The sequence below is a fragment of the Scyliorhinus torazame genome, chromosome 12, assembly GCF_047496885.1.
Source record: "Scyliorhinus torazame isolate Kashiwa2021f chromosome 12, sScyTor2.1, whole genome shotgun sequence".
NCBI classification, from domain to species: domain Eukaryota; kingdom Metazoa; phylum Chordata; class Chondrichthyes; order Carcharhiniformes; family Scyliorhinidae; genus Scyliorhinus; species Scyliorhinus torazame.
The window spans coordinates 128,854,849-128,882,469 of NC_092718.1; the positions used below are offsets into that span (position 1 = coordinate 128,854,849).

The window sequence follows — 27,621 nt, forward strand, 5'->3', positions numbered from 1 at the left end:
ACACAGTCCTCGAGCTGTGACCTGTGGTACATCCTCCTCCAACATAAACAATTTGTTCTTATATTCTACGCTGCGACTGATAAAGCTAACGGTCCCATATATCTTCTTTACTAGCCTTTTCCGCTGTAGTGCCGCCTTCAGAGGTCGGCGAAGAAGCAGCTAAAATTCATCTGTTTCTCTTAGATCCCGAGTGTCCGGGCATTCATGACATATTGTTCCTCGTCTGTATTAAGTCAGAGTGCATAACCTCGCATTTATGAGAGTAAATACCATCTTGCACTGCTCTGTCCATCTGAACAACGCATCTATATCCCCCTGTAACCCTCCTCTTCACTGTTATTCATCTGACCAATCTCCGTGTTCCGTGTTTTCTACAGACTTACTTATCTTTCTCCCCACATTCTCGTTCGTATCATTAATATATATCGGGAGCCAGCACTAGCCTCCACTTACTCAAAGCGCCTTCTACCACCACGCACTATGCCTTACCACCAAGCCTGTTTCGGTTCCATCTCGCCAGGCCTCCTTGAATTCAAACTGGTTCACTTTCTCAATCATTTTCCAACGTGGAAAATTGTCAAAGGTTTCATAAGATCCATATAATCTACACTAACTGAACTTCCTTAATTCACATACACGGTCACATTAACAAAACATCTATTGAATTTGTTGATAAAAACGCCGCGTTGATGAACCCTAAACAATCCGTGCCTTTCCAAGTGGAGATTATTATTTTCTTTAGAATCTCTTTCAAAAGTTTCTCCACCAGTGAAGTTAGACTCATTAATCTGTAATTCCCCTGTGTATGCACCATTCATCTTGCAAAATTGGACATTAGCTGCTCTCTGGTCCTCTGGCACTTCCCCGATGGTCAGAGAGAAATTAAAAACTTTCCTCAAAGCCCGTACCATTTCATGACTCGCTCCTACGGTATCCTGGGATGAAATTTGACTATGTTTAAGACTGTCAATATCTCCAATACGTCCTAAATTCCTATTATAAACTGTTCAAGGGATTCAGTCAAAATTTCGGAATTATGTACCTCCGCCGTCCTTATCCTGAGTGTATATCGATTATCAGTAATCATTTAACACCCTAGAATGTACTGGCTCTCATATACAGGTGTACCCCTGGTCGCCAATAGACCGTACTCGTTCGCTGGTTAACTTGTTCTCCTTGAGGTATTTACAGGATATATTAAGTCTCGCCCTAATCCTATTGGAAAGTTAATTTTCTTGCCGCTTTTTGCATCTTCTAATTGCTTTCTTCAGTTCCCTTTTACACATTCTATATTTCTCGAGAGGCACAGCTGAATTTCTCCCTTTGGAACGGCTAAAAGCTTTTCTCTTCATCCTTACACAGTCCTACACTATCCCAGACATCCAGGGATCCCCTGAAATTATTTATCTACATTTACCAAGTACAGCGAACATGTTAGACATGTACTCTGCCCATTTCGTTGTTGAATACCCTCCACTATTCGCTGTACGTTTTTCCAAATGTGGCAGTCCCCAGCCAACAATTGCCAGATCCTGCCTTATTGTAGTAAAATATGCCTTCCTCGAATCCAAAATTATTTATTTTCCTCGTCCACAAAAAACCTGAGCGGTACGGTATGGTTGTCACTCTCACGAAACTGATCTCCCACTGCCAAACTGAACACTTGATCGGCCTCCTTCCCCAGAACCAGACCCAGCAACGCTCCATCCCTTTTTGAACTTGCCGATACAATACATTCCCCTGGATACATTTCTAGAAATGTACCCACTCTTAGCTCTTTACACTATGACTGTCCAAATTCATGCAAGGGAAGTTGAATTTCTTTGTATAATTGCATGCATAATATTCCCACACATCTCTTTCAATTGTCTAAATACCCCATTCTCTATTTCCCAGTTGTTCTTTGGCTGCTATAATGTTGCTTAAAGAAACCCAGAAGTGCATTATTTTCACAAGAGGACGGAAACAAGAGACATATTTGAAAAGGCGGATCATCCAACACTTGCATATGATGGAATACGCTGATTTCGACAAACGTGTGAACTCGAATATGTCATTCAAAGCGATGCTACCACATGTCTTATCAAACCAGTACAAAAATGATGGGCTGGATAAACACATTCAGAAATAGATCGATAGATAGGTAGGTAGATCGATCGATGGATAGATAGACAGATAGATAAATAGATAGATAGATAGATAAGCAGAGAGAGAGAGAGACAGAATGACAGATAGGCAGATAGACAGACAGATAGATAGATAGATTAATAGATAGATGGATAGATAGATCGATAGATAGATAGACAGATAGATGGGCAGATAGGCAGATAGATAGATAGATAGATAGATAGATAGATAGATAGATAGATAGATAGATAGAAAGATAGATAGATAGATAGATAGAAAGATAGGTAGATATACAGATAGATAGATAGATAGATACGTAGAAAGAAATGCGGACGGATGGATGGATGAGTGGATGGGTTGATGGATGGAATTTGTGGACCCGCCAGCACAGTTTGAATGTGAAATCCCCCCAGGAAGAAGTGGCGAATAACACTTGAAATAACAGCTCTACTGTTCAGATTGGAAAGCTGATATATTTCCTCACCTGGTGTATTGTACAAACAGAGGGCCAAGGTTTAAACATGTTTTTCCTGTCATAATTTCGCACGTGGTTCGCAAAATACGTTACTTACTTCTTAATTTCCAGGACATTACAAATCGATGGACTCTCGATTTATTCCGTTCCCTCCAATTAAAAGTAATCAATTTGGTCTTGCCATGTTGCATCACAAGTTCCACTTGGCTTCATAATACACAAGTTCCTCGATACATCTTTTTCTCTTACTGGTATATCGTGGGTTCCAACTCTGGCAATATTTTACCTGTATATGTGTTCCCCGCCTGAGCACTGCAAATATAATGCCAGCCTTAAATTCAGAACATTTGTACGATCAATTGATTCTTCGTCCAAAGCATGACAAATGAGTCTTCAGCTGTTTACCTCTATGACCATGGCTGTTCCAGACACCCAATCTCAAGGTCGGCGTAGCATACCGTTTGAGTCATATAGCTCTGAGCAGACTTTGCGAATGTTCACATACTGGCGTCCTATTTTGATTCTGTGCCTTTCACATTTGATCATATGGCTTTGACTTTGATTGCAGGATATTCCTTGGTTAGAAATGCTCCATTTCGTCGTTATTCCAAGTATCAAGTACTCGAGTTACGCATGCTATTGCACATGTAACATATGAAAAATGTACGGATTTGGCGGCATTGGTGCTTTTCAATATATTACTGAATTCAACATGTGTCTTCCTCCAAGACGAAGCTTTGAAGGAAAAAGAGAAAGGTAGTTACTATGTGACGTTGACTGGCAGTCCACTGATTAAAAGTGCATTTGCACCTGACACATACTGTCAAATCATGAGGCTGCTACCTACTATCTAAATGTCGCCGAATTTCATCCCTCCACACGGTCTCCTCTGTAATCACGGCATATTATATAATATGCATCAGACAGGTGATGAAATTAGAAAGACTGATTTGTATCCTTTATTTCGTTGCCCATACTTTCATGTCGTTCAACAGTCTGTTAATTCCAAATAGCTCAATGTTTGCAGAAAAAGCCATGTAAAATTCATGTTAAGTATTGCGGAAGATTAAGGTTAATACACCAATTTAAAAGGGAAATTAGTTAAAGGCAGGCGGCGAGAGAAATTAAAAGGTGGAACTTAGCCTCTATGTGGAAACAAGTATTTCACATTCGTGACAACAACGTGAAATTAGTGGTGCCGGCAAATTCGTGGTTGCGTCCGTCAAGATACTGGGCTGAATGTTCCTGTTCCTCAGATTCGTTTTTCTCAGAAACACCGCTGTTCGGTGGCGGCGGGAATCTCTTTTCCTGCCGATTCTCAATACAATTTAGCAGTGAAGTCACCTCACGGGAGTGTGCGAGACAGAGCAGACAGGAAATAAGAAAGTGTTGTAAATTGCAAGGAAACATCACCATAATTAAAATAAAAGACTGCTGAAGGACTGAGAGATATGAGGAAAGTGAGAAGCGTTCATTGGCCACGACAACGAAGTTGGCACGGTGACAAATTGAAGTTCAGTTGGAGTTGCATATGTTAAGAAATCAACTATGAATTCCGAGATTGCAGAGCAAGCAAAGCCAATCGGTCTTAAATTTAGAGAAGATAACACAACAGTGATGAAAACATGTCCATAAATTCATCAGGGGCAGTTTGCTATCAACGCCGGGTGACTGTGAATAGAGGAAGTGGACCGACGGACTGCGGCATATTCCGTGAAAGAGTAGAGGTCCGGAACGGACGGGCGGCCCAGAGTACAGGGTGGTCGCCGGACTGGAGATCAGCGACGGGCGAGGCAGTGAGACCCGTAACACCTAGGCCAATCACCTCTAAACAATTCTCCCCATACCAGCATGATCTCGATTTTCAGCCACACATCAATCTCACACCCAACTTTAAATCCACCATTGCCCGCACCCGCACCTGCACTCTCAATTTGATCCAAACCACCACGACCCCCCACCCCACAACCGCCCGCCCCGGCGCCTAATAATGCGTCGTGTTTTGTGTCTTGCAGGGCCAGTTGATGAAAGTTGGGGACATCTGGTGTCCCCCACCACCAACCAGTAGTACTGACAGACCACCGTCAGAACACCACCCCCAGCGCCGTGTGCCAACCAGTTGTGAGGAGAGAACAACAGAGAGCTGTTGTATTCGTGTGCCAGAAGACACTCAAAGCTCGTGTCCGATGATGACACTGACATTCCATCGCAGGTATATTCAACACCCTCCACCACATCATCCCAGTGACACAAGCATCGATTAGGAACCTTAGTGAAGAGGCTGATGAGTCGCTATCTGCTGCGCATCACAGAGCTGATTTGGTAAATCAGGTGAGGAGAGGAACACCCGAGAGGGCGGACGTTTGGAAGATGGGCCGATCCGGGGAACTGACTGCGTGCAAAATGGATTTTGGGCTTCGGGAATGGACAGTCCCATCGATTATGCAAACAGAGCCAGGGGCTTCATGACGGATTGGCGGTGAGCATCCCATGCCTGCAGGCGCGGTTGGAGGTGTCCGACCACGTGCGGGATCAGAACGTTGTACCGACTATGCGTGCAAACCAGCGAACATTGCATGGTTGGTGTTCGCGCTGGAGGAATTGGCGGCGAGGATTTCGGCTCCGGAATTGCTTCTCTGTGGCCTGGGGCATTCTCTGGAGGCGGGGGCCGGGGCCATGTTCAGGATTGCCACCTCAGAGCCAGACATGCACGGGGGCCACCTGGAAATTGCAGCCACGCCTCTGAATTTAGCACACTCACAGCTGGCTACGGCTGAGTACGTCAGCAACATTAGCAAGGACACTGTAGCAAAGCCCCACATCCTCCCGTTCGCTTTGTGCCCCATCACACACCCCTGCCTGCCAACCCACCGTGATACATATCTGGCAACCTAAGATTTGCGGGCAGGGCCAGGGCCGACGTGGCGGAGACACAGATGGAGGTGGTTCAGTACCAGAAGAATCATTATGCAGTCACTGGCTGATGCGACACCAGCACAGATCGTGGTGGCACAGTGAATTGATGATGTGGCGCAGTACCAGACGAAGGTGGCCGACACACTGTGCAACATGGCCGCGAACATGCAGACCCTGGATGAGACGAGCGCGGGCCACCAAGACTTGCAGCGGCAGGTGGTGGGGAAACCTCTGGAGGTAGGTTATTTTGCACCCCCATCCCATGAATAAGCCTAGTGGCCATCGGGCACTCCGAGGGAGGGAGAGGTGAAGGGGCCCGTGCCAGTGACTCCAACAGGGGAGGTGGCGGAACACCGCAGTACCACGGACTACAACCCCTCCTGTCTCTGGCGCATGTGGTGGGTGGCGGGAAGAAGAGGGAGGTATCACGCCACCACCAACAATGCAGTAGCAGCGGATCCATCCAAGCCCAGTATCCCCAGAAGACGGCACCTAACAGGAACCAAGGCCACAGGGAGAAATCACAGCATTCCAACTTTACTCCTGACGTGCAGTCTGGGGATCCTCCCAGATGTAGCAATCGGGCACGTACGTACAGAAAGAATGACACCCGTGGGGCCAGCAGGAATGCAGGGCACTGTTTAGTAAAAGGGGGTAAGGCACGTATCTGTAAATATATCTGTTTTAACGTTAATTTACGGGATGTGTGCGTTGCTTGTTAGGCCAGCATTTATTGTTCATCCCTGAAGGGCAATTAGGATTAGCAATAGATGCTGGCCAACAAGCGACGCCCACATCCCGAAAAAAACATTAAAAACCTGTTAACTGTTACCACCTGCCTCAGCGCTCTGTCAGACGGGTTTGAGGTATGGTCTCGTCTAACTTGGCCAGACAGAGAAAGTGGGATGGCAGTGAAATGGGCGGAAGTTGTGTATGTGTTGGTCGCTCCACCCTCCCCACCCACACTCGACCGTCCCTACCAACATCACCACAAGGATCTCATGGGACCACATGAAGGAATTGCCAGTTCGGATGCAGGGTTCACTGAGGTGGACGGTGGAAAATATGACCGTGAGAAGGTGTCAGATGTTGTCAAACGAAGTGAACCACCAGAAAACATTGCAGATCCAGTTTTCATCATTCTGCATCCTTTGAATCAGATTGATTGTTGTTGCCAACTATGGGCCCGCAAATTGTAGGTTGACAGATATGTATCACGGTGGGTTGGCAGGCCGGGGTGTGTGATGGGGCACAAAGGGAACGTAAGGATGTTGGGCTGGGCTACGGTGTCCTTGCCGCTGGCCAGTTTTTTTCCCCAATCGGTGAGCCTGGAGGTGTTGAGAGTCATTCTAGCGCATTGGTCCTTATGCATACGCCTTATTGCTTCCCATGCCAGCCTGAGCCCCAGGTATTTTACATACACGACGTCCCCGCATTCTTCTCATCTGGTGACTATTGGTTTCCATCGTCCTCCTTCTATGCTGCATGGTGCTGTGGAGGATGTGGGCAACCGTCTCAGCATCAAACTGGCTTGCCACTCCAGAGAAGTGCGGGCAGCTGAACTGTAACTTCAAGAGGCAGAAGCAACGGCCAATCCTCCCCTTGGTCGCTGTGTGTGCGTGGTTTTTAGCGGGTTTCGGCTTCAGTCTGTTGCCTCCTGATAGATGTCATCAGCCAGCACCCCAGCGGATATGTCGTCTGCGAGGAGGCAATCCCTAGATGGGGACATAACGAACATGCCAGGAGTCGTCCAATGCGACAGGATGAATGTGTCATGGACACTGACTGGATATTGGGTGCAGGCGTTTATGATGCGCATCTGATGGTCACATATCAGCTGCCCGTTCATTGATTCGACTGCCTTTTGGTTTGTGTAGAGCGCCCTGTCATCTATAGCCATTGATAGGGCACGTGCATCCCATTGACCACCTCCTGGACCCGGGCCATCCCATTGTGGAGGCGAACCCCGCTGCCCGGCATTCTGGTGGGTAAGATCGAATTGAAATGAATGTGTTGTGCCGACTGGGCAAATAGGCCCTCGGTGACAACCTAAATGCACCTATGTACTGGATTCTTCGGGATCCCGGACAGATACCAACTCTGCACCTCGATGTAACCCGTTGTATTAAGGTTCAGGAGACCCTTACCTTGACGGACACCAGGAGTGGGTGCCTTCCCTATTCCCTGGCGGTGCCAGGTGCCCAATGATCTGGCACATTTGCACTGTGGGTCTGCTCAGCCAGAGTTATCAGCAGTCCAGCAGGTCCATGAATGACGCAAATACACGCGAGGCCCCATGCTCTTCGCTGCACCTCCTTGGCCCTTTGGCCACCCAGCTTCTCTAGTAGCGAAAGCTCGTTCAGCTGCAGGGTATCGTCCATGGCTGTGGTGACTAGACCGTGTGGTTGAGTTCCAATATCCATTGTCTGCAGGGGCTGAAAGGCCGACATGTTAGCATGGTTCGTAGCCCGTGCCGAACCAGGTCTCCAGGCTAAATGGTGGCCCTGGGTGCTCCTTCTCCACCACCCTGACCCCGTCGGTGCCTGGCACTGAGGGGGCGTCTGGAACTGGTGCACCTCCATGGTGCCACGTGTACCATCTGCTGGCAGGACACTTGTCAGTGGTCCGCTCTGCTGCCTGTACCCGGCGCCTCCGCACGGGCTACTGTGGGCGTTGCCCTAGGTGGGTTCCATGATTCCCCACCGCCGGGTGGCGGACAGTTGGGTGGTGGTGGGGGTTGGAGCATACAATTGGCCAGATTCAGGCTCCAAGTTGGATGGTCAGTGGAGAGTGGAGTGTGCATCGTGATGGCGGCCTTGCAGGGCACGAATATGGCGGATTGTGTCTGGTCAACCATGCCCCACGTCCCATTCCGTAGTCACCAACCCCCCCCCCCCCAACACCCAACCCCGGGTTTACTGCAGTGCCGTCCACAACAGCCTGGCCACTGTCAGGTCTTGTAGCCCACGGTTACGCCTCTCTGTGTCCTATCGCCTCCTTCACCCTCATCAACCACAACAATTATTTCACGATTTTTAAAAGAACAAGTGAACTGCGCCTTCGAGAATTCCGCCAACTGGACAACAGCAGAGGCTCCGAAGAACACCGGGTCGGGTTTCACCCAAAATGTGACTATGTAGCCACATCGGCGTAAACAGCTGTAGTTCTCCTCCAGTGATCCCTGGAAAAAAAGTCCGGCGCATTCAATCCACTGCAGGGGGTGGCAGGGACAAGAAGTATTTCACGCAGCTTTAGCTCGGATACGGGCCTCCGCACTTCCGGTTTTCCATGCCGAGCTCCTTGGCGGACTGGGACCGAGGAAGCAGAGAGAATTAGACACCACCCCAGATGGGCCTTGCGCCGAATCCAGCCCACGGCATTTATTTTACGTGCATTCCAAAACGCATTAATGCCACTGTAGAGGCGACGTAGAATTGTGATTTGGCGTCAAATGAGCATCTGATTCGATTCCAGAATTGGAACCGATACTCCGCCTGATAGGATTTCCAGATTTCTTAATTGGCCGGCGTGGAATTCCGCCCATAATTGTTGAAGTAGGACATATGTGTAGCTCATGGTTGAAAGGCGGTCATGGCCGAGAGCGGGAACAGGTTATTGAGTTGGATGTTCATACATAATCGTAGCGAATGTCGAAGCAGGCTAGAGGGGCGAATGGCCTAATGCTGCTCTAATTTCCTTTGTCTTCCAGTATTTATGACTGCGTAGATGATCTCTTTATGTCATTGGTGCATGCCAGAATACAGGGACGTGGTGTATCTTAAAATTGCTTTCGATATGCATGCACGTGCAGAAACTTCACTGTTTGTGCTCCAGGTTAAGAAAGTGGAATTGGATTAGATTCATTTGACCATACGAATCGAACATGAAATTGATGGTTCGACTAAACTCCTTCTATGCTGCAATGACTCTACGATTCAATTGAGATAAATCAGTCCAGTTCAATTATGTGAAGAAAACAGTTTTCTTTAATATCACGATCCAGAATTATCCAAGTATAAGGAAGCTCTGAAGGAATCAGGTAAGCATCGTGAACTTGATTGTTTGTTTTTTTACAGTAAACTTTGGAAGTGGTTATGTTTGAGCAGTGGAATTTGTCTCTAAAATTACATGGTACTTTTTGTAAATCTTGCACACGATACACATCAACAAATAATGTCAATTTCTGCCACAGCACAACACGTTGTGAGGAAAATATAATCCACTCTTCGTATGGAATGTCGATAAGCATCTTTATTCGATCTCAGCAATTTCAGACGTGTTTACATATTCATCAGTGAAACATAGTGGTGCCAAATTTACCAAATTTGCTTCGAGAGGAGATACTAACTGTGACAAATTGTGATATACTTATAGAGTACAGGGGAGATCATTTAGTCTAACGGGACCATATCGTCAAGAACTATAATGCATCTACACTAACCCCAATTGCAAGACTTTTGCCCGTGATGTTGAATGGTATGACACCCACCATACTGTAGTTGACGCCTTACTCCCTCAAGCCGCCTCAAAATCTTCTCTCCCTCACCTGAAAACTGTGCCCCGTATATCGATTATTTTTTGAACATTTTCCAATTAAGATAGAATTTAGCGCGGCCAATCCACCTACCCGTACGATCACCTGGTTTGGGATGGGGCCTAGATACCGGGAGAATTTGCAAGCTCAATACGGACAGTGATGCGGGGACGAACCCGGGCCCTCAGCAATGTGAGGCACAGTGCTAACCATTGAACCACTGTGCCACCCTGCCATTAACACTTTAGCTGAGGCGAACAGATGTTTCAAACCACCCTGTCTATACATATTATCATCTCATACAGCACACTAATTTTCTGCTGTTAAAAAAAATCAACCCGAGAGTATTCAACCTCTGCTGCTGAAATTGACCACTTCAGGCAGCATCAGATGAATCTTCAGTGAAATTGCCTCCTTGCCTTTATTTGAGTTTCTTTCGAAATTTGTCTGTTTTATGTCAACACAAATCGTCGAAGCAAAAACAACGAGAACATGGCTATATCTTTTCCAAGAAGTCTACTTTCTTCGGGCGGAGTTAATTTAATACTTGCATTCGCCTGGCGTTCAACATCGGTGTAATTACATGACCGGTGTTCACTGTCGGTGGGCCCTTCCGACTTCATTTACAGCTATCGACTCAACTCTAACCAATGAGAATAGCTTGCGGGAAGCTTGCCTGATCGTGCGCCGAGCGAGATTTATCCGTGTCTCGGCGTGTGTGCTCCAGAAACAGACGTTATCGAATGCCGTGATTCGTTTGTCCGTGATTCTACCAAATATTCAGTTCCGGTATTCCAAAGCCGCGATTTCTATGACAGATATTACATCTCTTTTCGACCTTGCTCACTCCATCTAACATGCTCTCGCAACCGTCACCGCAACCCGCTCCCTCACCACGATTTTGTGCGCGTTCACACTCAAGCCACCCATGCATGCACACAAACTGTTTCATTCGACGGCCTTTGCGGCCGTACCCTGCAGCGATCTATTCTGGCACCGCCACCGTTTCCCGTTATCAACCAAAGCTGACAATCAAATAATTCCTGGATTTACCATCTCTGCTTTCAAGTTGCACCACAGTAATGTCCTCTTACCAGCATAATCACTCTTTGAAACATCGCTCCGACACCGTCCCACTACGTGAAGGATAGCCGTGCTAAATCGACCAGGAATATCAAGTAACCTTACGGCGAGAGGGCGGGTGGTTATAGAAGTGGACTTGTGTAGGGTGTTCTTTCGAACGGTTAGTAGACTCGATGGGCCGCATTGTGTCATTCTGCACGGTTGGGATTCAATGACATGTATGCCACTCGTTGTATAAACTTCGTATTTCACAAACATAACATTCGTGAAGATGTATTAGATGTATCGAGAAGACACTTAGCTGTGTCTTAACTTTGATTTTCCCACCTGAATTTGATGCACAACCTTTCATTGCAATCGTCGTTAAAGGTACCATACATTTCTGGCCAAGCATTTGACCATCAGAGCTAATGTATCGCTGCGTTTCTAAAAGTCTTGCCTGGTTCTGCACTTCCTGCTTGAAGATATCTACCATTAACCATATTACTGGAACGTTCAAACAAGAAATAGTATTTTCAAAAATTTTAATGAGAAATGCAGCAATTATCCATCGGCAAAACGAGTCTCAAGTCTCTCTGCTTGCACATTCATGGTAATTTGCTCATTATGCGCTGTGTAACACTGTACTACCAGACGAAATAGTTAATTGTTCATATTTCTCGACTGATCTGCCTTTCTGTTCTTTTTCATGGACGGAACAGTAAAGACGTGCGGCTTGTCGAAAATGCTGGATTCGTGATCTTGCCATCCATTCTTTTCGTCTCGTTACAATTCATGGGGCACGTTCATTGGTTGGCTCAACCTATAATACTCGTAATGAATTACCGACCATTTTGTTTACATTGCTGAAGTAACGACGGAGCTTTGCGTACTTAGAAAATTGGTGGATCAAAATACTGACGTGTTCATGTAATTTACTGGATATTCTGATGCGAATAGAACGACTCAATGTATATGGGGCAGGATATTCCATTCATAGAATCATAGAATCATATAAGTTATAGTGCAGAAGGCCATTCGGCCATCAAGTCTGCACCTGGTCTTAGAAAGAGCACCTTACATAAGCCGACCCCTCCACACGATCCCCGTAACCCTCACTTAACTTAAGGGCAATATATCATGGCCAAGCCACCTAACCCGCACATCTTTGGACTGTGGGAGGAACGCGTAGCACCGGAGAAAACCCACGCAGACACGGGAAGAATGTGCAGACTGCGCACAAACAGTGACCCGAGCCGGGAATCGAACCCTTCAGCTGTGGAGCAACTCTGCTAACGGCTGTGTGCCACGCAGCCGGTCCTAAGACTAGAGGTGGGGTTCCCGGATTGCCGATGCGGAAATCGCGTTCGGCAATTGGGCAGAACGGGGTCGTCGGTGAGAATGCCACAGGCCAAGTTGGAGCGGCCTCAGGACATCACCGATAGGCCCACCCCCGATGCTTCGCACACGATGGGCAAACTTCCGAAAGGCGTCGATCACTTGTGGTCAGTAATTTTGTCACCCTCGCGTGGTCGCTGCGGACTATGTCCCACAACGCCACAGTCAGGTGGGTGGGATCCGTTTCGCTCGTCAGGGGGACTTCGGCCTCGTCTGTGTGCGCTGGTGGAGGGTTGTCCCGGGGTGGTGAGGGGTGATACAGGGAGGCACTATCTGGCAGGCCAGGTCCGCATGCCGGATCATGTTGTACAGCCTGACCACTGCTGTTCACTGCCGTGTGCACGCGCAGCCACGGACCCGGCAGTTCTCCGGCCGTATCTGCAAGGAACGCGCGGCACTGGGGCGCAGTTACATGGCAGGGCTCCTTACCCCCATCAGGCAGTGCATTAGTGAGGGGGCAGAGCCGACGTTTTGGCCGTAATACATGACACATGCTCCGGCAATAGCCTCAAAATCGGAGAATCCAGCCCTAAGTGTTTTCGCCAACGGAGATTCGATGGACTTTTACAACGGAAAAACAGGCGCCTCATCTCGAACGATTTCGCTTACATTACGGGGCTAGCACTGGAGCCATCAATTCTAATGGGAAATGGTGCGCGATTCACTAGCTCCGTGACTGACATGCGAATGCTGACAGGCTGCAGCCACATATAAACTATTCTACCCCCACACACCATGACAGCCAACAGGATGGGGGTAAGGGGAGCGGCGCAGTCAAGTTTTGCTCGAGACCCTCTTGAACAACGTGGAGAACAGGAAAGAGGCTGCCAGCTGCTGCCGTTCATCGTGCGTGGGCCCAGGTGCCAGGGCAGTCCACGTTGAGGGCAACGACGCTCGGATTGTGCCAGCTGTGCCAGAAATAATGGATGACCTCCTCAGGGCGGCCAAGGTGAGTAGGCAGCACTAACTCCACACCTGCATTACCCCCCCCCCCCCCCGCCCACCGAAGGAGGCCGCACCCACACTCTTCCTTTCATGTCACCGCCCATATCAGTTGCCGTAGCCGGGTGCTAGGCCACTGAGCCCACCAAGTACCTATCCTGGTTTACACGCATCGGATTGTGTAACGCTGTTTGGTTCTTTGTCCACCACAGCCCACCCACCAGTAGAAGGCCGCACACGATCAGCGGGAGTGGAAGAAGATGTAGGGAAACCAAAAGACCTGTGGTCCCTACCATTCTAGAGCGGAGGACCCTGGATGTGGAGGTGGCTCGGAGGAAGGGGAGGTCGCCGAGGTAGAGGTGACCATGGGCGAGGTAGAGAAACTCCGCTGCGTTGCTGTTCGACTTGACATGTCTGTGAGCACCCACCCCACCATCACCACCCCCACAAAGCCCTCAACTCCGCCCACACCCTCATCCGACAACACCCCCACGCAATCAATTACACACACAACACCCACACATCTTCACCCCACACAACCCTTACTCTCACCCACACCCTCACCCTACACCACCACCATGCCACCACACCTACCATATGCCGCCCCCAGCAGCCCACACGTACCGCAGCTGGAGCACCACCGTGAGGTGAGCAGTGATGGGAGAATCTTCGACAGCAGCCCTCCGCTCGAGACTCAGGACAGCCAGAGGTCCGCTCGGAGGAAGACAGTGATGTCCCATCCCAGCGGTTTCCAACAGCTTCCAACATCCCAGAGGCATTCACCTCGGTTGGCCATGTTCGTGATGTTTCTCCTGGGACACTATCTGGTGAGCAACACACAGGTTACCCTGTACAGCAGGTGCAGGTTGGAACGCCCGAGGGGGCGGACGTACGAAGGGCCGGCCGATCCCAGGTACTACCTGCCGTCCATACTGGTCTCGGGCTTCTGGAACAGAAAGTCCCATCTAAAGTGGAGATGCAGCCGCAGAGCCAGGGACGACATAAGAGATTGCCGGCGAGCATCCAGTACCTGAAGGAGCAGTTCGACGAGTCCTCCCACGTCCAGCATAAGAAGGTGGTGCTGACAATGCGTACCACGCAGACCAACACCGCACAAGTGGCCTCCGCGGTTGAGTCTTTGGCTGCGTCGGTATCGGTTATGGATCAGCAATTCGAATGTATGGGCATTCCGTGCAGGCGCTTCCCAGGCCGAGGATAAGGTTGCCACCTCAAAGTATTGTTTGTTATCCCGACAGTGTATCGATTAAAGTATTCGGATTTAAAATCGAATTGCCGCTCCGCTGTCCATCTGACAAGCGCGTTTGTATCATCCTGTAATCTATTGCTTTCCGGCTCGGTATTTAACACACTATCAATTATCGTGACATCTACAAACTTACTGATAATACTTCCAACTTTGACGTCCCAATCAATAATTTACACGACGAATGGAAATGGACCCAGCAGCAAATCCTCCGGTACACCTCTGGGCACATGCTTCCATTCACAAAAGCAACCATCGAGCATCATGCTTCGTTTCCTGGCACTAACCCAACTTTGGATCCACTTTGCACAATTTCTGTGGATTCGAGGCTCCCATACAAATCCATGTCAAATGAATTACCGAAGTACATCCAGATTACAACAACTGCACTTTCCTCAGGGAGACACATATTCGTGTGCTCCAAAAGTCAATCACATTTGTCAGACATGATCTCCGGCTTAGAAAGCGAAGCTGACAATTTCTCTCGAAGTGGAAATTCATAATTTTTCTTGAGAATTTTTTTCAAATAATTTCTCTGCCACTGATTGTAGGCTTACTGCCTTGCAATTATTTGTCTTATTGCTCCACCCCTTCGAGAATAATTGTCGCACATTATCTGTCCCAAATCCTCTGCCACGTCTCCTGTGGCCTAAATGCATTTGAAACTTTAATTCAGAGCTCCTGAAGTGTCATCCCGTGCTTCAGACAGTCGACTGAGATAATTCTAATAACCTGAGCAAGGAGCACTAGCTCCGAAAGTTGGACTTTAACCAGGTGTTGTAAACCTTCTTACTGTTCATGGGCAGAGGCAGGCAGATCAACTCATCCGTGTGTGGCATTCTTGTCCTCGGGCATTTCTCCATAGTGTACTCGTAGGCAATCAGCAGCAGCGTACGCCGTTGAGGCTGGGCCGATACAATGGGTGGAATCAGCTGATCTTACTTTAATAGCCCCAGCAGGGACTTCTGTTCGGTACAAGCCGTGAAGGACACCCATAAACGTACTGGTAGAATTTCCACACCACGAACACCATTGCCACGTCTTCCTTCTCCATCTGGGCGTAGTTCTGCTCGGCGCCGCCAGAGTACAGGACACAAAATGTGTAAGTTATTCCGAGCCATCAGGCTTGCAGTGTACCAGATGTTGCAAGTGAGGAGCAGGGGATTGTAAGTGCCGAAATGGGTATGTAATTCCTCTGACGAAAGCTGCTGCTTCACCTCCTGAAGAGCCTTTTGGTGGGGGGAGGGGGGGGGGGGAGGGGGGCGGCAGCTCCACTTCTGTCCATTCATCCATAGTCACGGAATGGACCATTGAGCTGGGCAACCATGGCTATGAACATCCCCTAATTGTTCACCAGGCCTGGAAAAGAGCGGATTTCGGTTTGATATCGAGGGATGGGGACCTGGGGAATTGCTCGCACCTTTTCCTCCACGATCTCTGAGGAGGCCGCCGCTATCCACTCAGTGGCCACGATACGCGTGGAAAACACATTTTTCTGTCCGGAGGAGGACTCCGGCATGAGCAATCTACCCGAGGACCTCGGTTAGGTTCTTACAAGCCGATGAGTCGCCGAACGGCAGCCGCGAATATTCATATAATCCCAAATCATTTTGATCGTCTCGCATTTCGGGGAACTTGGCTCAACCACCAGCTGCAAGTACGCCTAGCTCATGCCCAGTTGTCTGAATGTTTGTCCATCACGGAGTCAGGCACAGACGTTCTCGATCGAAGGACCGGATAACGGTCAAGGTGGGATATCCGTTTCAGGGTCACTTTAAAGTCCCCAGAGAGCCAGATCGACCAGTCGGGCTATAATGTAAAGGGCGAGTCATCTTCATCTGTTCCAAATAGTGAATTCCTCGTTTACCATGGCGCGAAGTGCGTATGTCACAGGGCGGTTGAAGAAATACCGAGGCAGGGCGTTTTCATGGACAGAACCAAGGCATTCGGCAAAAAATGACTGGAACTTGGACAGACAGTACTGCATCCGGTTACATATGGCACTCGCCTTGCCTTGGACTACCAATAATGGTAGGCACGTGGACTGGTCTGTATGTGACATACGTCCATTGGCACATGGCTGGTCCCCTCCAGTTCTCAGGGCTCCCTGATATTTCGGACCAGTCAGATCCCGTGTCGCAAAGCTCTTGTGGCTGAAAACCTGTTCGGATAGCGGTGAAAGTGCGTATACTGACGCCAGGCCATGGACATCCTGGAGTCCGCGGTCGCAACCTTCCTGAGAGAGCGCTCGGACGTTGGTCTTGTCAAGGATCAGGAGGTTCTCCATTAAAATTCCGCAAGGCTTCCCAGCCCGAATTATGTAAATAAAGCCCTGCCGCAACGATTCAGCCATGGCGATTCGGAATTCTGGGGCTGCAAGTCCCCTGAGACGTAGCAAGTATTCTCCTGTGGGCTCCGCCAGTGTCTGTGATGCGGTATCGAACCGGTACCATCGGAACATAAACGATGGCCTATGCTTTAGGTGACGGCCATTCGCTCGATCAGCATGGCTCATGCCAACCCGCCCGGCCTGACTGGATCTGTCAAGTTCCTGATTAATGCATAAGTCGGTCGATCAACGGCGGTCAGCAACGTCTGACACTCGTCACTGGTGATGGCGTTCGTGGGAACAAAGGTTGAAATCATTCCACTGGCTTGGACCAATCGTCCGAGTCGGCGTCGAAAGGCTCGAGTTTATCTTCGCATATCATGCGGGCTGCATAGAGAGCGAACTCCCGAGGTGGTTGAAAAACGATCAGAGGTCGCAGCCTCATACCGCCTGATCCTCATCGCCTGTGTTGTAAACGGAGGCAAGCGCTCCACGAGAGGCCAGGCTGAAACGGCACAACTCACTTTGTTCCACACTGGCCATAACAGCTGCTTCCGGCGCGCACTGGCTAGATAATAACTTGCCACAATTTATTTTTTTATTTCCCGAATTGAGAACATGACAGGCACGTCCACCTTTATCTCCTTTCTGAACTTCCTGAAAACTCACCAAACTAGCGTCACGGTCACCTCTCTAGAATCCAGCACCGAGAACTATTCAGTTACTCTGGTGACCTTCCATTCATGACGACTTGAGATGTGGTAGATTGCTAATAATTGAACACTTTCTTTGTTTCTGGGCTCCAAACGCACCGACACATTCAGCACCCATATCATAGGAATACTGCGGTGAAAACAAAGGTCGTTCGGCCCATCCAATGTGCACCTACCCTTGGAAAGAGCACGTTTCCGTGGGCACCATGGCCCAGCAGACCAGTAAGCACACTTAAACTTTTGGACAGTAAGGGGCAATTGAGCATGGCCTATCCACCTAACTTGCACAATTTTGGACTTTGTATATCTTGGATATGTTAAAACATGAATACTGATGATAATCAAGTAACGTCCGTTCCACTGAGGTGCCAAACAATGACTCTATACAACTAGAATGACATTTTATCAAGCCCCAGCGACATTAACATGAATTACCCACCGTGACTTTCCCAGCATTAGTCATCGTGAAATTACCATTTATCAGAATAATAGCTGGATATTAATATATAAATGTTGGTCTGCAAGAGGACGTCAAAAGCTGGGAATTCTGCAGCGAGTGCTTCACCTCATGTTCCGCTAAACCAGCGCTTCTGTCTACAACCAGAAGTTCGGATTGTTATCGGAACTTATAACATCCCATGAGAAGTGAAGACCACCTCTCAAGCAGGACGACATAATTACGTGCAAAGGAGTTTAACTCAAAGGAACAAGTTAGCAGCTTCGAAAACCATTCTGTGGAAAAGACAGTGTCAAGCAGCATCCAATATCTATAGAAGTCTATCAACTCGCCAAAACACCTTCCACGTCACATGTTAAACATACCGCACTTACTGCCTGGCAGAACATCGTCAGCAAATGATCATCTGTCCACTACACGGCCGATTTCAAGGCAAGCGATCGAATTAAGTGTGGACAAATTCCACATTCTGTTCATTCTGCACCTAACAACCCAAGATTTGCACTTTGTAAGTGAACATATTAAAACTTTCTGTCTGTTCAATTCCTAAATCAGAGTATGAGATCGTTTTTCCTGGGAAACATGTTCATGAGATTGGCTGCAAACAATCACGTAATCATTATCCTTATTTTCTGAAAATGACAATTTGTATTAACCTGCCTTGTTCTGAATCTCATACCCAACCAATATTAAACCGTGATAAGTTAATTAGTACTGTTGTGTTAACTAATTTCACTCAAAGTACACCGGTAAATTTAGCAATCAATCATTTAGCGACGTCCGATGGGTATTCGTCGTTATTCATGAGATGTATTTGGAATTTTCTCACATAAATAGATGATATGCTAAACGATCGAAAGAAAGGTTTGTGAAATAACGTTGTGCATTCATTTCGATGATTCGGAAACGGATGTCGATGGTTTTCCGTGCATAATCGATGCGAAACATCAAATATGCTTGTGAAATTAGTAACCCCACTTTCAAGAATTTGACGAGAAGTATTACGCAGAATGAGATAACATTAAAATCAACAAGGTATCTTCATGCAGAGCAAAGCAGATTCGTTCAAACAGGAACCACTCAATCACGCAGTACCAAATACGATTTTATAATGGGAAGAGGAAGGGGAACAAATAAAATTACCCTTAATTAGAGATTGTTTGAGCGGTATCATACCATAATTTATTTCACTGACCGAAGGTATGCACTTGCGAAAGACTTCGCCAGATAGCACAGGAAACTATTTTTTCCCCAAATACTTATCTGTCTTCGTTGATGGCATATTTGAATTGTTGTCTATAGCTTCGAAATCCATGAAATCAACGCATGATGTAAACGACTCTACAAACGCTAAAAGTATCTACAGAAAATGCATATTGTATGCGAATGCATGATTGGCACCGTGTGTGCACATCTGTTCTGTCTGTAACTGTGTGTGTGTTTTAAAAAATAAATTTAGCGCACCCAATTCATTTTTTCCAATTATGGGGGCAATTTAGCACGGCCAATCAACCAAGCCTGCACATCTTTTGGGTTGTGAGGGTCGAGACCCAAGCAGACACGGGTAGAATGTGCCGACTCCACAAGGACAGAGACCCAGAGCCGGGATCGAACCTGGGACCTCAGCGTCGTGAGGCAACATGGCTAACCCACTGCGCCACCGTGCTGCCCTCGTAACGTGTGTGTTTGCATGTGCGCGTGTGTGTGCGCGCAGGTGCATGTGTATGTTTGTTGATTTTTTTGTCGCGGGAGGTACAGCGGAGATGTTTCCACTTGTTTGTGGCACAGATCGTAGTGAGGGTGATCATGGAATCCTAAGATTTTAAATGCTTACGGATAATCGTAAACAAGAATCTAAATTTAAAAGGAGGGCGTTGCAAAGTGCTATGTTCACATGCCGAAGCGAAGATGTTGAATGAGAAGGAAATGAAACAACAATATTTGCACTGAAGCACGGCCTCCGGGCTTCATTAGATTACGAAAGTGGGTGTTTTGTGACTGAGTGACATTAAGGGTTAATTTTCATAGAATTTACAGTGCAGAAGGAGGCCATTCGGCCCATCAAGTCTGCACCGGCTCTTGGAAAGAGCACCCTACTCAAGGTCAACACCTCCACCCTATCCCCATAACCCAGTAACCCCACCCAACACTAAGGGCAATTTTGGACACTAAGGGCAATTTATCATGGCCAATCCACCTAACCTGCACATCTTTGGACTGTGGGAAGAAACCGGAGCGCCCGGAGGAAACCCACGCACACACGGGGAGGATGTGCAGACTCCGCACAGACTGTGACCCAAGCCGGAATCGAACCTGGGACCCTGGAGCTGTGAAGCAATTGGCTATCCACAATGCTACCGTGCTGCCCTAATTATGGGTTAATTTCCACCGAAAGTGTAGTATTTCTTTATTTGTTCAATTAAATTAAAAGTTGCTCTTTGAGTTGCAAAAACATGAGTTTTCAACAAGCTTTATCCACAGTTCATTCAGCATCTCCTTGCAATTGTAACTTGTTCAATAGACAACTGGATTGAGCCTGTTTTCCAAGGCGAATGTCATGCATCGCCCAGCTGCATTCGGTTGCATTTGAGTGCTGACTTTCGGCTGCATTACATCGCTGAATTATGAGCTTTGTGTCTGCGGGAAATTAACTATTAACTGCCCAGCTGCAGTTTCGGCAACATTGCGTTTCAGAGCTGGGACGGTGGCTGGTGACGCCGTGGAACTTTTGCCACACTGAGAGCATCGTGGCTAGCACATTTAGGGAGTTGGCGACAACGCAGTTGAGTGGTCTTGAGGAAGCAAAGGAATTGGTAAACAAGAGGCAGTTTAAGAGAAACAGGAAGATTGTTCAGCAATCCGCTGGAGTTCCCCCTTGCAATTTCGTATTCGATTTTAGAGACATATGAAGCTGTTTCCTCCGGAGAGTGGGAAACTTTTGTCACCACACGCAGCCTGTCTGTCCTAGAGGGGGAAAGGGAGGAAAACAATAGAAATTGAGGATTATTTAGTCACGGGAACAGACAGGTGCTACTGTGGCCTGCAACGTCAATGAACAGCTACAGGTACCATGAAAGTGGGGAGGGGGGTGAGGCATATGTCATGGTACCATTGACAATATTGAATTATTTACCCGTCAGCCTGGCCTCAGTAAAACTCGAGATGGATTTTGTAGGTATACTATTCTTTATTTCTAACCAACTTGCAAGTCTGAGTCGCTTCACTGAGGCTCATAACACAGAAGCTGTCTCCTGGAGCCCTGGAAACGAATGAGGTCGGAGACAAAGACATTTCTGCAAATATATTCAAATGGTATCAGGTTTCTCATACACGATTCCCATAGGTCATCCTATACCCCTCCTGACCTGGCCATACATCTGATTGGCTCACATCGCATTCCTTAACCCTGGACCTCTTGCTACCCAGCATCCATTTCCCCATCTTCCTTGCCAGTACCTCAGACATACAAGTCAGATGTGCTGGCGTGGTCCATAAAGAATAAACAGAATCACATGTACAACGGAACCGTTTCCACATTTGTTTATCCCTCTCAGGAGCGTCCTCCTGTAACCTTATGACGTCTTGGATGGTTGACTTTAGCTTGTCAGAAGCAGACCTAATTATAGCAGGTCCGTTAGTCTGTCTTAACATTTTTGGCACCATCACTTGCTGAATTTGCGCCGCTTTCCGCGCTGCACAATCTGCTCGTTCATTATCAAACGTCAACTGGGGTCTTACCGTTTGTATCGGCTTGAAGTGCGTACTCTGTTGGCTCTGAATGATCCACTGCCCTCCTTACCATAGGCCCCAGAGCCTTTGCATGGTACTGGTCGTGGACCTGACGTGTAATATGAGGGCCAACAGATGCTGACTGTGGCCATTAATGTGGTGGTATTGTAACAAACTCGTCTGTACCTTCTTCTCCCGTGACCGTGGCTGTAGCCTTGACTGGCCATTCGGTCCAAATTAATGGCCGGTATTTGTCCTCCAACTCCCTGTTCTGTCCACTTCTGTCATAGGCCAGGGTAACCTGGTGCAGTGAATGTTCAATTTCTAACGTCTATCACTAGGGTGTGAGAGAAATATAGCACTGTTGTCTCATCCTTCATGATTGAACCGTTACCCCTTCGTCTCCGCACTCTAGCTGTAGCTGGAAGGTACACAGTAAATCTCGGGCAAACAAGTTACAGTCCAATCCAGTAGTCACCACAAACGTACGATCTGTAGACTTATTCTCATAAGTGACTGTCACAGGTTCAGAAATAGGATACTCACACACCTGTCCTTGGAACCCCGACAAATGCTGGGTGTGGTCGGATAGTGGTAGTCGAAGTTCTGATTGCACCGAAGACATGGCTGCTCCAGTGTCGATTACAAATGGGCAGTGTTGATCTCATAAGAACACAAGAACATAAGAACTAGGACCAGGAGTAGGCCATCTGGCCCCTCGAGCCTGCTGCGCCATTTAATGAGATCATGGCTGATCTTTGTGAACTCAGCTCCACTCTCCGGCCCGTACACAACATCCCCGAATCCCTTTATTCTTTAGAAAGGCATCGATCTTTTTCTTAAAAACGTTTAAAGAAGGAGCCTCAACTGCCTCACTGGGCAAGGAATTCCAGAGATTCACAAATCTTTGGGTGGAGAGGTTCCTCCTACACTCCGTCCTAAATCTACCTCCCCTTATTTTGAGGCTATGCCCCCTAGTTCTGCTTTCCCCGACCAGTGGAAACAACCTGCCCGCATATATCCTATCTATTCCCTTCATAATTTTATATGTCTCAATGAGATCCCCCCCCCCCCGCATCCTTCTAAGCTCCAATGAGTACAGTCCCAGTCTACTCAACCTCTCGTCATAATCTAATCCCCTCAACTCTGGGATCAACCTAGTGAATATTCTCTGCACTCCCTCCAGTGCCAATATCTGCAGAGACAGAAAAGGTTCCCTTTCCGATTGGAGCGTCCTTATGACTAAATTAGCTAGTCAATCTTGTACTGGGAAAAGGTTTGCCTGGGAGAAGTCGGTGTACCTCGTCTGTCCTCCCCTTGGTGGGTACCCCTTCCTTTGGGTCGGGTAGTCTCGTTCTGCTGCCCGTTTTTTAAAGGGGCATTCCTGATGCCAGTGATCTGCACGGTCGCAATGAAAACATGTATTGTTCCCTCTATATCTGCCGCTGGTTGGGGTCTCAGATCATCCTTTTTCATTACATACTCAGTCTTAATCTTTGTAACTGAGCCTCCATCCTGGCCTACACCCTCCTTCCAATAAAATCTGACTGCCTTGGCCATCTGGGAAGGGTCGTTCTCTGTCCAATTCATGTTATTACGTTTCACGGCAGTAGCCACGGAAGGTGGTAGGCAATGCATTAACATAGTACAATATTGAGGGGAATTCTGACCATGTTGGTACAGCAAGTCGCCTGACAGCCCACGGTAGATTTCATTAAAACGTTCCAGAGATTCCTCTGGCTCTTCAGTCTTTTTCGGTTTGAGGTCTAAGATGGCAGAGATATTTATGGGCTTTTGAAATGTGGTATTCGACGCATTCAGGATTTGTGCCCGTCTATCATCGTCCAAGGCATGGGCTTGCTGAAGTGCGGCGTGGCTAGCATAATTCAAGTGTTGAGGTAACTGCGGTGCTCTGCTGGGGGTAAAATCTGCTGGTCTAGTGCCCAGAGGTCGCTTGAATCAACTTGATAAACTGAGATGGTAGTTCTCAGATAGTCCACGAAAGCATCAGGAGATTTCTTCCTGTCTGGGATTGCAGCCAGAATAGCCATCATCTCACAGGGTCGCCATGGGAAATAAACGTCTATCGTGGGCTGGGCTGCTGCTGTTGCAGCATCAGAGTTGGGTATTTTCCAAATTGGCAACTGTCTCAGAGTCTCACTAGGGGGGCACTTTACCGGATTCCTCTGGCTCTTCAAAGACTTCGGCGTCCTTCCTTTCCACAAGGGGGAGCTCCGGCTCCTCAGAACCATTCCCGTCCTCTTTATTTGTTCTCATACTTTTCTGTCCTACCATATCGGTCTTAAGGAATCTAGGTGGCATGCGTAATTATTTCTAGATAGGATCAGGCCCCTCTCTCATTGTCCCAGATCGGGTCCTCGAGCTAACTGGGCTTGTGGAACAGAGCTGCCCTTCTCTAACAGACGGTGAAGGCGCAGGAATAGGGCCCAAATTATTAACCGAAAAGACTGGAGAGGCTGGCATGGTTTGAATCTGGGGAGCAGTGACTGGATATAAATTATAATACCCTGGTGGTTCTGGAATTAGTCAAGACAATGCTAGAGGGATAGGTACGTGCAACAGGGCAAGGTTTACAATTGGGGGAAGGGTAAATACGATGTTGTCAGACAAGAATTGAAGTGCATAAGTTGGGAACATAGGCTGGCAGGGAAGGACACAAGTGAAATGTGGAACTTGTTCAAGGAACAGGTGCTACGTGTCCTTGATATGTATGTCCCTGTCAGGCAGGGAAGAGATGGTCGAGTGAGGGAACCATGGTTGACAAGAGAGGTTGAATGTCTTATTAAGAGGAAAAAGGTGACTTATGTAAGGCTGAGGAAACAAGGTTCAGACAGGGCATTGGAGGGATACAAGATAGCCAGGAGGGAACTGAAGAAAGGGATTAGGAGAGCTAAGAGAGGGCATGAACAATCTTTGGCGGGTAGGATCAAGGAAAACCCCAAGGCCTTTTACACATATGTGAGAAATATGAGAATGACTAGAACGAGGGTAGGTCCGATCAAGGACAGTAGCGGGAGTTTGTGTATTGAGTCTGAAGAGATAGGAGAGGCCTTGAATGAGTATTTTTCTTCTGTATTTACAAATGAGAGGGGCGATACTGTTGGAGAGGACAGTGTGAAATAGATTGGTAAGCTCGAGGAAATACTTGTCAGGAAGGAAGATGTGTTGGGCATTTTGAAAAACTTGAGGATAGACAAGTCCCCCGGGCCTGACGGGATATATCCAAGGATTCTATGGGAAGCAAGAGATGAAATTGCAGAGCCGTTGGCAATGATCTTTTCGTCCTCACTGTCAACAGGGGTGGTACCAGGGGATTGGAGAGTGGCGAATGTCGTGCCCCTGTTCAAAAAAGGGACTAGGGATAACCCTGGCAATTACAGGCCAGTTAGTCTTACTTCAGTGGTAGGCAAAGTAATGGAAAGGGTACTGAAGGATAGGATTTCTGAGCATCTGGAAAGACACTGCTTGATTAGGGATAGTCAGCACGGATTTGTGAGGGGTAGGTCTTGCCTTACAAATCTTATTGAATTCTTTGAGGAGGTGACCAAGCATGTGGATGAAGGTAAAGCAGTGGATGTAGTGTACATGGATTTTAGTAAGGCATTTGATAAAGTTCCCCATGGTAGGCTTATGCAGAAAGTAAGGAGGCATGGGATAGTGGGAAATTTGGCCAGTTGGATAACGAACTGGCTAACCGATAGAAGTCAGAGAGTGGTGGTGGATGGCAAATATTCAGCCTGGATCCCAGTTACCAGTGACGTACCGCAGGGATCAGTTCTGGGTCCTCTGCTGTTTGTGATTTTCATTAATGACTTGGATGAGGGAGTTGAAGGGTGGGTCAGTAAATTTGCAGACGATACGAAGATTGGTGGAGTTGTGGATAGTAAGGAGGGCTGTTGTCGGCTGCAAAGAGACATAGATAGGATGCAGAGCTGGGCTGAGAAGTGGCAGATGGAGTTTAACCCTGAAAAGTGTGAGGTTGTCCATTTTGGAAGGACAAATATGAATGCGGAATATAGGGTTAACGGTAGAGTTCTTGGCAATGTGGAGGAGCAGAGAGATCTTGGGGTCTATGTTCATACATCTTTGAAAGTTGCCACTCAAGTGGATAGAGCTGTGAAGAAGGCCTGTGGTGTGCTCGCGTTCATTAACAGAGGGATTGAATTTAAGAGCCGTGAGGTGATGATGCAGCTGTACAAAACTTTGGTAAGGCCACATTTGGAGTACTGTGTACAGTTCTGGTCGCCTCATTTTAGGAAGGATGTGGAAACTCTGGAAAAGGTGCAAAGAAGATTTACCAGGATGTTGCCAGGAATGGAGAGTAGGTCTTACGAGGAAAGGTTGAGGGTGCTAGGCCTTTTCTCATTAGAGCGGAGAAGGATGAGGGGCGACTTGATAGAGGTTTATAAGATGATCAGGGGAATAGATAGAGTAGACAGTCAGAGACTTTTTCCCCGGGTGGAACACACCATTACAAGGGGACATAAATTTAAGGTGAAAGGTGGAAGATATAGGAGGGATATCAGAGGTAGGTTCTTTACCCAGAGAGTAGTGGGGGCATGGAATGCACTGCCTGTGGAAGTAGTTGAGTCGGAAACATTAGGGACCTTCAAGCAGCTATTGGATAGGCACATGGATGACGGTAAAATGATATAGTGTAGATGTATTTGTTCTTAAGGGCAGCACGGTAGTATTGTGGATAGCGCAATTGCTTCACAGCTCCATGGTCCCAAGTTCGATTCCGGCTTGGGTCATTGTCTGTGCGGAGTCTGCACGTCCTCCCCGTGTCTGCGTGGGTTTCCTCCGGGTGCTCCGGTTTCCTCCCACAGTCCAAAGATGTGCGGGTTAGGTGCATTGGCCAATGATAAATTGCCCTTAATGTCCAAATTGCCCTTGGTGTTGGGTGGAGGTGTTGAGTTTGGGTATGGTGCTCTTTCCAAGAGCCGGTGCAGACTCAAAGGGCCGAATGGCCTCCTTCTGCACTGTAAATTCAATGATAATCTATGATTAATCTAGGACAAAGGTTCGGCACAACATCGTGGGCCGAAGGGCCTGTTCTGTGCTGTATTTTTCTATGTTCTATGTTTTCTATGTTCTAATGCTACCGGTGCAGTCGGGACTCTGCTCGACATGGTCCCGTTCTCTATTTCATCCTCTGTCCCTGTCAATGCAAGGCCAGCCATTGAACTACGTAGCTCATTTTTTTACTCGAGTCTGCACCGCTAGGTGTCTCCGTCTCTTCACTTGCGCATTTATTTGAATGCACTCTCCTTTTCCAAGATCTCCAGAGTTTTCAGGTTCCTCCCTTTACTAATTGGAATCCCCATTTTAAGGGCATTTTCTTGCCAACTTAATAACATGATCGTACCCCTCTCCTCTTCACAATATTGTCTCCATAATCCACTTAACTCTTTAGCTTTCATACTTTGGCTCTTTTTTTATTGATGTATTTGCCTATTTATAACCAATGGTAATTTTTGCTTCTTGGCAAAGTTATTTTAAAAGGTTTCAACAGTTTTCATTTAAAACTTAAAATGTTTGAAAATTCAAATTGAATTACTGCAAACTGCAAGCTTAGTTCTGCTCTCGACTCAGAACTGAATTTAAGCTTTGCTTCACACAAACTTGTATAACTTACACAACTTAATTAATTG

At 47.5% G+C, this 27,621-nt stretch overlaps 1 long non-coding RNA gene across 1 annotated transcript; it reads left to right on the forward strand.

Annotated features, from left to right (window-relative positions):
* Nucleotides 1–3,330: 3,330 nt before the first annotated feature.
* On the forward strand, nucleotides 3,331–19,081 carry LOC140387229 (uncharacterized). The gene is made up of 3 exons (XR_011933791.1): nucleotides 3,331–3,358; nucleotides 9,522–9,557; nucleotides 19,055–19,081. It is a non-coding gene; the product is annotated as an uncharacterized lncRNA (long non-coding RNA).
* The last annotated feature ends 8,540 nt before the right edge of the window (nucleotides 19,082–27,621 follow it).